The 10,850-nt window shown below is 35.7% G+C and overlaps 1 pseudogene; it reads right to left on the bottom strand.

The window, feature by feature from the left end:
* Window positions 1–8,049: 8,049 nt before the first annotated feature.
* On the bottom strand, window positions 8,050–10,233 carry LOC149160482 (L-type lectin-domain containing receptor kinase IV.2 pseudogene; annotated as a pseudogene).
* Window positions 10,234–10,850: the final 617 nt, after the last annotated feature.

The raw sequence follows: 10,850 nt of genomic DNA, 5'->3' as shown, positions 1-10,850 counted from the left end.
CTTGTCTTGTGGAGAACATCCCAAGTTGAGTTGTCCTTGCTTGCCACAATGTATGCCTCAAAGCCACCCTAATGCATGGGAATGATGTCTCTCCTATGATCAAAGCAGAAGCATAAGGGTATGATTAGTCTCCAAAATCCAACCTCTAGCTTATGGATGGCAGTAAATATATAGGAGAGGATGGTAGTTTAGGAATTCTTATCCATTTACCAATATAGGCTTGAGATACACTCTTGATGGGAGGATGAGGTCAAGGGATAAGAGGTGAAAAATCTAAGGTAGGGGAGATAGGATTCAAAGTTCTTATCCAAGGTAAATGGTTGTAATAACTCCTTGAAGCTTCTAGAAGAGGAAGCTTTGTGATTCTTTTTATTTTTCCTGAATTTCTAGAACCAATGCACCCCCAACAAGGGAAAACCTGCTTTGACCAGAGCAGGTGAAAAACTAAGAAACCTACGACTCAAAGTAGGTCCCTAAAGGGCCAGGTTGCATTGGGCCTTAGAAGCACTACAATGAAGCAGTCAAGGTCAGAAACTCTGGGATTTGGGATACTCATGCTTAGGGATTTGTGTAGGGATTATGAAAAGGTGTTCATGGATGTTGACTGACCTAATTTGTAGGCCTATTGACCAGATGTGACAAAATGGCCTATAACAGATAAGCCATGTTATTGACCCATGGTATTGTAACAAAGCCTATTTACAAGTTAAAAATACCCATGGTAAAATGGAGGTGAGTATCTATGGTTAGGAATCTTATCATATTATTATGACATATTTTGATTGTAAAATAAGTTATGCTTTTTTGGCATGTGGTATTGATAAGCTATGGTATTGGCCCATGGTATTGTAACAAAGCTTATTCACAAGTTAATAATATCCATGGTAAAGTGGGGTTGAATATCCATGGTTAAGAATCTTTTCATATTGTAAGTTTATTGTAAGTATTATGTTTTTATATGTTAGGAATCTTTTCATATTGTAAATTTATTTTAAGTATTATATTTTTATGTGCTTATTAATTAAACGTAAAATGTATCATGTTACATTTTTTAATGTGTCATGTATATTATGATATTCTTTTATCTAAAAAATTACTTAATTTTATTAAGAAAAACAAAAGCAAAACATAACAAATTTACTATTCTTTTAAGTTTTTAATTCAGCCAACATTTAAAATTGTTTATATACTTGCATTGCACCTACACATCTACCCTATACTAGTTTTTAGAGTGACTCTTAGAAGTTATTGTGAGTTGTATCACCTTTTCATATATATAACATTTACTATTTTCAATATATTTTTGTCTTGGCATATATCATAATTTTATAATTCATATATGTTCTCATAAGTTCCTTTATCCATAAAAAATGGGCCATGCATTTTTCATTGTTTCCCCAACTAAACCATGGCAATTTCCCATTACTAATGTAGCCAGAATGCGCATGAGCCCCTACCCAAGCTTCCTAGCTTCAGAGGTCTTCTAGCTTCATAGGTAAGCCATCTTTCCTTTCTTCTTCTTTTTTGGTATGAAAGAAAAAATGCAAAAGTTTTAAAGGAAGTGTTTGTTAAATTGTAGATTGATTATATGCCATTATGATGCCTGAAAACATAAAATAAAATCAAGAAAATGACCATGCAACAGAGCCAGAAGAAAAAATTAACCCTACAAAAAATCCTAACCCATAAACACAAGTAACAAAATACTTAAACCAATTAAAATTATTGGTTCAAGAGCTTAGAAACATAAGGGAACCATCGTGAGTTCCATTAGCCACATCCTTTGATACTATTATTACCTCCATTAATCATGTATAGATCAATTAACAAGTATAACTAAAGATCAGGCCAGGTAGAGATAATTATACTCCACTATTATTAAGGAGTAGGTTAAAGACTTTAATATCACAAGAAACAAATGATTGTGGAGTTATTTATTGACCCCAGATCCAACCAAACACTTGATATAAGGAAGAATAATATTTTCATAAATTGGTGTACATTTCATCAATCATAAGAGAATTGGATGAGGCATTGGTTTATGGTTTTTTATAAACATCCTTGTAATAATAGAGATATAGAATTATATGTTTTTTGGAAATTATGGGTCAAGTTCATGACTGGTTTCCACATAAATTATTTTCACATCGCTAAGTTCGAGGAGGTTGGTCTTGTCTCTATCTAGGATTGATCAAATACTAGGAATAATCCATTGAGAGGACCACCTATGCTTATGCATATGCCTATTCCTTGCTTCACCCAAAACACCTAAGATTTTGGATCACCTTGGTGAAAATATCACTGAGATAGCACATATCACATGTAGTCCAGTGTAACATAGTTCATTTGTAGTGGCATCTAAAAGGAGTATCTTAGACCTTTAGGTGTAGGGACTTTGGAGCACATTGATTATATATCATTGACTCCATATATCTTAGTTGGATTTTATGTTCAAGTTGAGTAACAACACATATATGTTTCCAATGTGAGAATACTTTTCATGGCCCGATGGCAGATCCCATCTACCATAGCTTTATCGATCACACTAGCACAATTTTCAATTGATGTTAAATCATTGGTTAGATATTTAGGTGTACAATTCACAAAAAAATCAATAACACATAAGTTTAAGGTACTTTAAAACTTTTTTATGGCATGTAAAAGTTGTGTCTACAACTTTACAAATTTGTCTAAAAAAAACCTATCATTTACATACGAATATTGAGGCCTAACAAGAAAATATACGTTATGTTTTAGAGGAAAAATAACATACCATTCTTATAAAAAACATTTTTTTAGTTATAACAATTTTCCATAAATAAATGTTATATATTTAGGAAGACTATTGAGGAGGATAACAATCATTCCTCCCAACTACTCAAGATAAGCCCAATTGACATAAATGAAAATTATCTATTTGGAAATCTAATCCATTTTCATATATTTTAGCTTTTTACATCATATCAAAATTCATTGTAGAAGTACTACTAACCATCCCTCCAATTTAAGTGATTGTTTTCTTTCTATGCTTGCATAGTTGATAGATTATTTTCTTTTTATGTTAGCATTACCACTGATGAGCCATAATATACCATCATTAACTTACATTAACTTTTACTACTATAATGACCAGCTAGATACATCTTAACCCTGTATCTATCAAGCGTCGAGAGGGATCAAATCTCTCGAGGCACAAACCTTTTTTTGAGTGAAAAAATTGAGGAAAGGTTTGCACCTCTAGAGATTTGATCCCCATCTGCGCTTGATAGATCTAGAGTTAAGATGGATCTAGGATAGTTATATAATATTATATCATATCTATATTTGTACCTATGTGTCTCTTTCTTATTCCCTCTCCTTATCTCACCCACCAAAATACACACTCTCCCTTGTTACTCCCTCTCTCTCTCCACCTTTCTTTGTCTATGTATTTCTTCTTCCCTCCCTCTCTCTCCCCTTCCTCGTTCATCTCTTTATCTCTCTCCCTCTCTTTCTCTCTCTTTCTTGAGTCCTCTCTCTCTTCCTTCCACTCTCTCCATTTCTCTCCCACCTGCCTCTGTCTCCCCGCCCCCCCAATCACTTTCTCACTCTCCAACTTTGTCACTATCTCCCTCCCTCTCTCTTTCTCTCTCTCCCTCCATCTCTTGTCCCCCTCTCTCTCACTTACCCTTCTCTCCCTATCTCTCTCCTCTCCTCTTATCTCTCTTACCCTTCTCTCCCTATCTCTCTCCTCTCCTCTTCTCTCTCTTCCCTCCTCTCCTCTCTCCTTCACTCTCTCTCCATCTCTCCCTTGTCACTCCCTCTCTCTCTCCACCTCGACCTCTTATGTCTTCGTTCTTTCCTCCCTATCTTCCCCCTCCAGCTCTCTCTCTCCCTCTCCCTCTATTCTTCTCTCTCTACCCTCCTCTCTCTTCTTTCCTCTCTCTCCCTCTCTCCCTGTATCTCTCTCTCTCTCTCTCTCTCTCTCTCTGCTCTCTAGCTCTATCACTATCTCCCTTTCTCTCTCTCCCCTCCCCGGCCCTCTCTCTCTCTCTCTCTCTCTCTCTCTCTCTCTCTCTCTCTCTCTCCCTCCCTCTCTCTCTCTTAAATTTGATCCCATTTTACTGTGTTTAAGAAATTATCTAAATTAAAAAAACTCAATCGGTTGTAAAATATTAAACCTATATTTTGGATCAATCATGTAAAAAAAAATACAATAATGAAAAACTTAAAAGAAACATGCATTATTTTTCCTCTATTATTGTTAGTCACTTTTCCTTCTCTCATTGCTTGGATCCCTAGCTAAGATGGATCTATGGTGGTTTTAAATAATATTATCTATATTATATACATTTCACATCTTTATAAAAAAGTATTCTCATTTTTAATTTTATTAAAACCTTGGTTTAATTTCTATGGGAATGTTTTTAGTAGTCATGAGGATAGAGGGTTTAGATATATCTCAAAAGTAAATACAACCTTTTACCTCTAAGATTTAATTAAAAAATAGTAAAAAATAAAATTAAAATAAAATACTTTTAAAATATTTTGATTGTGAAATAAGTTATAGTTTTTGGGCATGTGGTATTGATAAGTCGTGGTATTGGCCAATGGTATTATAATAAAGCTTATTTACAAATCAATAATATCCATGGTAAAGTGGGGGTGGATATCCATGGTTAAGAATCTTGTCATATTGTTATAGAATATTTTGATTGAAATAAATTATGATTTTTGGGCATGTGGTATTGATAAGCCATAGTATTGGCCCATGGTATTGTGACAAAGCCTATTCACAAGTTTATACTATCAATAACAAAGTGGGGGTGAATATCCATGGTTAAGAATCTTGTCATATTGTTATAAAATATTTTGATTGTGAAATATGTTATGTTTTTCAGTATGTGGTATTGTGGTATTCATAAGTGATTGGCCCATGGTATTGTAACAAAGCCTATTTACAATTTAATAATATCCATGGTAAAGTGGAGGTGAATATCCATAGTTAAGAATCTTGTCATATTGTTACAAAATATTTTGATTGTGAAATAAGATATGTTTTTTGGGCATGTGGTATTGATAAGCCATGGTATTGTAATTGTAACAAAGCCTATTCACAAGTCAATAACAAAATTAAAATATAACAAATTGATTTTTTATTACTTTAATATTTTACTATGAATTGAGCCTTTTTTACTCATCCTAAATTGATATTACTTTTAACTTCTCTTTTTATTACTTTTAACTTGTTATTATTAATTGAGCCAATATTTAAATGTTTACCCTCATCCTTCACATGATTTAAACTTTTTATTATCTTTTAATTGAGCCAACATTAACTACACATCTAAAATATACAGGATGATGAATACCATAAAAAATTGTTCCAATTAACATTAGAAACTCAATATTCTGGGGCGTACTTTCAAATTATAATGATGATTTTCTTTAACAATGAAAATTCCATTGAATATAGTTTTAGTTTTAAAACTTGTCACTCAAATCTATGTCTTTAGATATATTGTTTAGCAAAGTTATACATACTTTAGATATATTGTTGCACTCTCCAACCCAGTATGAAAAAGATATTGTATTTTCTTGTGTTGTAAACATTTTGACTTGGTTAAAAGACATAAAAATTAATCCAATGTGAAAAAGATATTGTATTGTCTTGTGCTGTAAACATTTTGACTTGGTTAAAATACATAAAAATTAAAATTAATATTAAAAAAAATTAATAACGTGAAAACATTTTTTAATAAGAAAAACAACATTAAAACAAAAATAACTTCATTGTATTCACCCATTGTATGAGAACCTATAGTATTCATGTGGAATATAGCCTATTTAAAAGGGGAAATTAAACCAGATAGATCCATCTTGGCTTGTATCTACAAAGGGCTAAGAGGGATCAAAACTTTTTTTCCTCTAAAAAAGGTTTCCATTTCAAGAGATTCATGCCGCTCTACTCTTGGTAGATCTGGAATTAAGACAGATCTAAGTTGGTTTAACAAAGTTATAGATATATTGATTTGTATTGTAATTGTGACCGTTATATATTAGATCTTTTTATAAATCTCAAGATGCTAATTAATTTTGATAGTTTAAAGTATTATTGAAAATATTTATAAGATAGAAATATTAAAATATTTTTAAGAAAAGGAAAAAAACTAAATATACATAAACCTTAGAGATTATATCAATGGTACATAAATATAATAACATTTATATTAACTAGCATAACCACATTAATAAATATAATTGATATACTAGTAAGTATATAGGTAATTTTTCACTAACAAATATAAACTCAAATCCTAAAAATATTATACAACCAAAACCCAAATTTTAATTACTAATAAAAAATTATAATTAAATACATTTATAGCCTCCTGTGATTTCTATATGATTATATTGGAATTATACCCTTTCAAAAATATATTTGATATATACTTCCCATGAGGAAATAACAACGAAAGATTGTACCAATTTTAACCAGAAGCATTTCACAATAACTAATGTGAACCACAGCTACCCTTAGAATTCAATGTTATTTGAACGGGCCTTAAATAATTATGATATTCAAGAATGTGGTTTAGACACCATTGGACACCATTAGGGCTAGAGAAGTTGCATTCACCATTAAATATATATACACGATCTAACTTGTGAAATGATCAGGATTAGTCTGGAGCTCAATCAGGTCAGATTTCCTGTAAAGAAACAAAAAAAAATAATATAAATGTTGTACAACATAAAGGCATCAATGTGTCTATGAGTCCGGAGTAAAAACCCCTGAAGTTTAGCTAACGTGGTAAATTAATTTTTCAGATTAACAATTAACCTGGGCACCGATTCCAACAGAGGGATTGTAGCTTGCAAATCTCTGAAATACTCCACAATGCTTTGCCAAAAGCCCTGCTCAGGGATATCTTGATTATGATCTAATTTAACTACTCTAAACTTTAGATGTTTAACAACTCGATTTTTATCTCAAGATAATCGCGTGAATAGGCACATCAAATCAATCATTCAACCTGCACATCGAACCAAGGAAACGAAGGGGGCCAAACACGTGTTGTTGAAGCGCTAGAGGGTACCTGAAATGAAATGAAACAATTCACTTCCAATCAAATCAACATGTATATATGGTAAAATAAATAATATTTAAAGTTAATTTAGGGTTGTTTAAGTGGAAATTAAAAAAAAATGAAATATTTTATATTTTTATAGAGTAATTTAATTTTTGATTTGGAATGATTTTAAAATTAGATAATAATAATAATATTATTATTTATTATTTAATATATTAGATTTTTATTAAATAATATATTAGACAAAAAATTATTTTTTTTAAAATCAAATTTTGTTCATTTATTTATTAAAAAATCAAAATTCCACTGTCCCACTCAATATGTACTTCAAGCCCAATCAAAATTCCTTGAACCCAAATTTAATCTATTTATTTATTCAAAAATCAAAATTCGGCCCACCCAATATATACTATACTTCAAGCCCAATTCCCTACACCTAAATATAAAACGGTTCTGATATATGGCAAGGGTTGTATTTGAAACGAATCGTTTTCTATGGAGAAACGTTAACTATGGGATATCTCATCCATCCATCTGTAAGACAAGTCGGCCAGTCGGTTTATGTATGATTAAGCCTTGGTTAAAAGAATTAATGCAATAAATTTATATAAATGTTTATAATTTGTTAATTTAATAATTAAATCTAAAATAAATTGAAAATCATTTGGAAAAAACATGAAGTATGATGCAGAAAGAAAGCTTATTTACATTAGTATGAAATATGTATTTACATAAAACGTATTTTATAATGCTAGTACAGAGATATGAAAATGCAGATGGCTGAACGGTGCAATCTATCCTGGAACAAAGTGAATAGAAGTATTGTATCGCTTGGTCATGGATAATCCCAACATCCTTCCATCCCCATCACCGGTTTAACAAGGTCTGCAGGGGCGAGCAACGGATGAATTTTCAGTATTGCTGGTAGAACCTGTCAACCCTGCGGCTGAATTAATTTGACCCTACTCGAGAGATGGAATGTTATCGGAAGTCGAAATGACTATTTCTTCTGAAAGGCTTCTGCTAGACGTACTCCCCCAAAACTTATCGCTCGTATATGTAAAGAGGCCGTTGGGATAACGCCCTACTTTAAAGTTTAGTCACCTTAAAAGAAGGCCTGCGGATGTCAGGAAGAGGAGCTTCGCCTTCCAGTATTTGGCAAATATGGCGAATGCCCAGCCTGCTCTCCGGCTCTGGGTGAGAACACAACAACCCCAACTTCAGCACCTTCTCCATCTCGCACACATCATATCCATCCTTCCCCAGCTTTGGATCCGATGCCTCCAGCAGCCTCCCTTCTGTGTAAAGTCCCCACACCCACTCCACCAAAATCATCTGCTCGGCGTCCTTCAACGGATCAACAGGCCTCCTCCCGCAAGCCACCTCCAACAACAAAACCCCGAAGCTGAACACGTCCGAACTCGGCGTAGCCTTCCCCGTGTGTAGCAGCTCCGGCGCTATGTACCCCAATGTTCCTACAACATGAGTCGTCTGCGGATTCCCACTGTGATCGTACAGTCGAGCCAGCCCAAAGTCTCCCAGCCGCCCATTGAACTCCGAATCCAGCAGCACGTTGCTCGACTTGATGTCTCTGTGGATGACCCTCTTCTCCCATTGCTCGTGCAGATACAGCAACCCAGCGGCCACGCCCTTCAGAATCACGTATCGCCGATGCCACGGCAGGACTGTTGTTGGATTCCCGTAGATGAATTTATCCAGGCTGCCGTTGGGCATGTAGTCGTAAACGATGAATAGCTGCGTATGCGTTCGGCACCAACCCCGGAGATGAACCAGGTTCCGGTGCTCTAGGCGACCCATGCTCGATATCTCTGAAATGAAACCCTTCATTCCCTCCGCAAGCTCTTTCGTTATGCATTTCACGGCGACCTCTTTGCCGCTGCTGGGAAGAACACCCTTGTAGACTTTGCCAAAACCCCCTTGCCCCAAAATGTTTTCTTCCCGGAACTTGCTCGTGGCGATGCTCAATTCCTTGTAAGTGAGTCTATGGGGCCAGTACTCCATCTCCCATTCTTCGATCGTTTTTCCATACTTCTCTCTTATGAAAAACACGGCTGCAACAGCCAGCGCGAAGAGCAGAGTGGCCACGGTGATGCCGGCTATGAATCCCCGGCCCGGGCGTTTGGAATACATGTTCGCAAAAGAAGGGAGACGCGATAGATTGAGGAGCGGCGCCATGCCTTGAGTAGTGAAGCTCCACGCGAGAATGTAATGGTTTTCCCTGACGTTCGCGGTGCTCGCTGTAAAGCCAACGAACATCTTCTCTTGTATAACGTTGCCCAGATCGATTTTCAGAGATATCAGCGGCTTTTGTGGTCTCGGCGAGCCGGCCAACATGATGGTAACGTTGAGTTGGCTTTGAGGATGATTGTAATCGATCCAGGCCTGTATGTTCCGTCCACTCTTGAGGCTCAATCCATGGAAGCTGTCCTCCCCATTCCAATATCCGGCAGGCTTGGTCTCCACCGAGATGAGGCTGTTGATATTTACACCCACGTGGTTGTCATCGGGATCATAGAACTCCACGGTCTTGATCGTATCGAACTCCACTGCGAATAAGTGATTGTATGACTGCCCGTTGCTGGTGAGGTTAAGCAAGCCCAGATACTGTTCTGCCACAGCGCCGATGGGAGATCTGTGGGGCATCATGATGAAGGCTAGTCCATGTCCGGCTTCGGCAGAGGGAGGATGCACCATGGAGAAAACAAAGGTAGTGCTAAAGGAGGAAAGCGTCCCGTTGGTTTTCATCTGCACGGGAACTGAATAGAGCGCGCGGCCGAGCATGTACTGTGACTGGTTTGTGAGGACGAGCACAGATTTGGAGCCAATGATTGAAGCCTCCTCTTCCATGATCAGGTGGGTTCGATTAAATCCATCGAAGATGAAAGTGGTATGTGGATGACCCACATCGGCCTGTGCAGGAATAAGTGGTATGAAGAGGGAGATGATGGCTATCAGGAGGAGTTCCGCCATGGTACTAGAATCATCGGCCGTTGTTATGGCTGGAGCTCAATTCCTTCTGTGAACGAATACATAGATGACGGATATCAGAGACGTTTGAAAAGCGCATTAAAACCTTTGAAAAGGATTTCGTGTCCGGAGTTCATCATTCAAAGATTTCCACCTCTGAGCACGATTTGGAAATCTTGTTAGGGGAGGTAATAAGTTTTAATTTGTTTTTGTTGATTTATAAGACTTTAAAAAACTCGTAATGGCGAACCTGTCATTTTCACGTTTATCTAAAACACCGATACTTTAAAAGGGAAATAACAAGGAAATGACTAAGGAAAAAGGGTTTGATGTATTCACGAAAGAACGGGAAACAAAACGAAGATGACAAACGACAGATTAATTCAAAACCAGAACCCAGATCAAAATTGAAGTCGCAATTGCCTTTCGAGAGTTTTCATTAAAGAAAAATAAAACGAAAATGAATCATAAGAAAACAATACAAGAATTCAAACCCAGAACCAGGGACCAAAAGTGAAGTCGCCATTGCACCTCGAGAGTCTTCACATGTGAAAGACTACTACAACGAAAATGATTCCGGAAAAACAGCACGCTTATTCAAAACCATATTTAGGGATGACCAATCGAGGTCGCAATTGCCCTTTCCTCATAAAGTCTTCCAACCAATTCGAGAAGGATACAAAATTATTTTGTTCATAAAAATTAATATTGAAAATTATTTTGAGTGATTTATGAAAATGATTTTTTCAAAATATATTAAAATAAACATTGTTTTACATTTTTTCATCT

This window comes from Pinus tabuliformis, chromosome 5_2 (assembly GCF_031772625.1).
Source record: "Pinus tabuliformis cultivar Carrire ecotype Pingquan chromosome 5_2, CPIR1, whole genome shotgun sequence".
NCBI classification, from domain to species: domain Eukaryota; kingdom Viridiplantae; phylum Streptophyta; class Pinopsida; order Pinales; family Pinaceae; genus Pinus; species Pinus tabuliformis.
The sequence above is the reverse complement of the archived record's forward strand: the minus strand, read 5'-3'. Positions and strand labels throughout refer to the sequence as shown.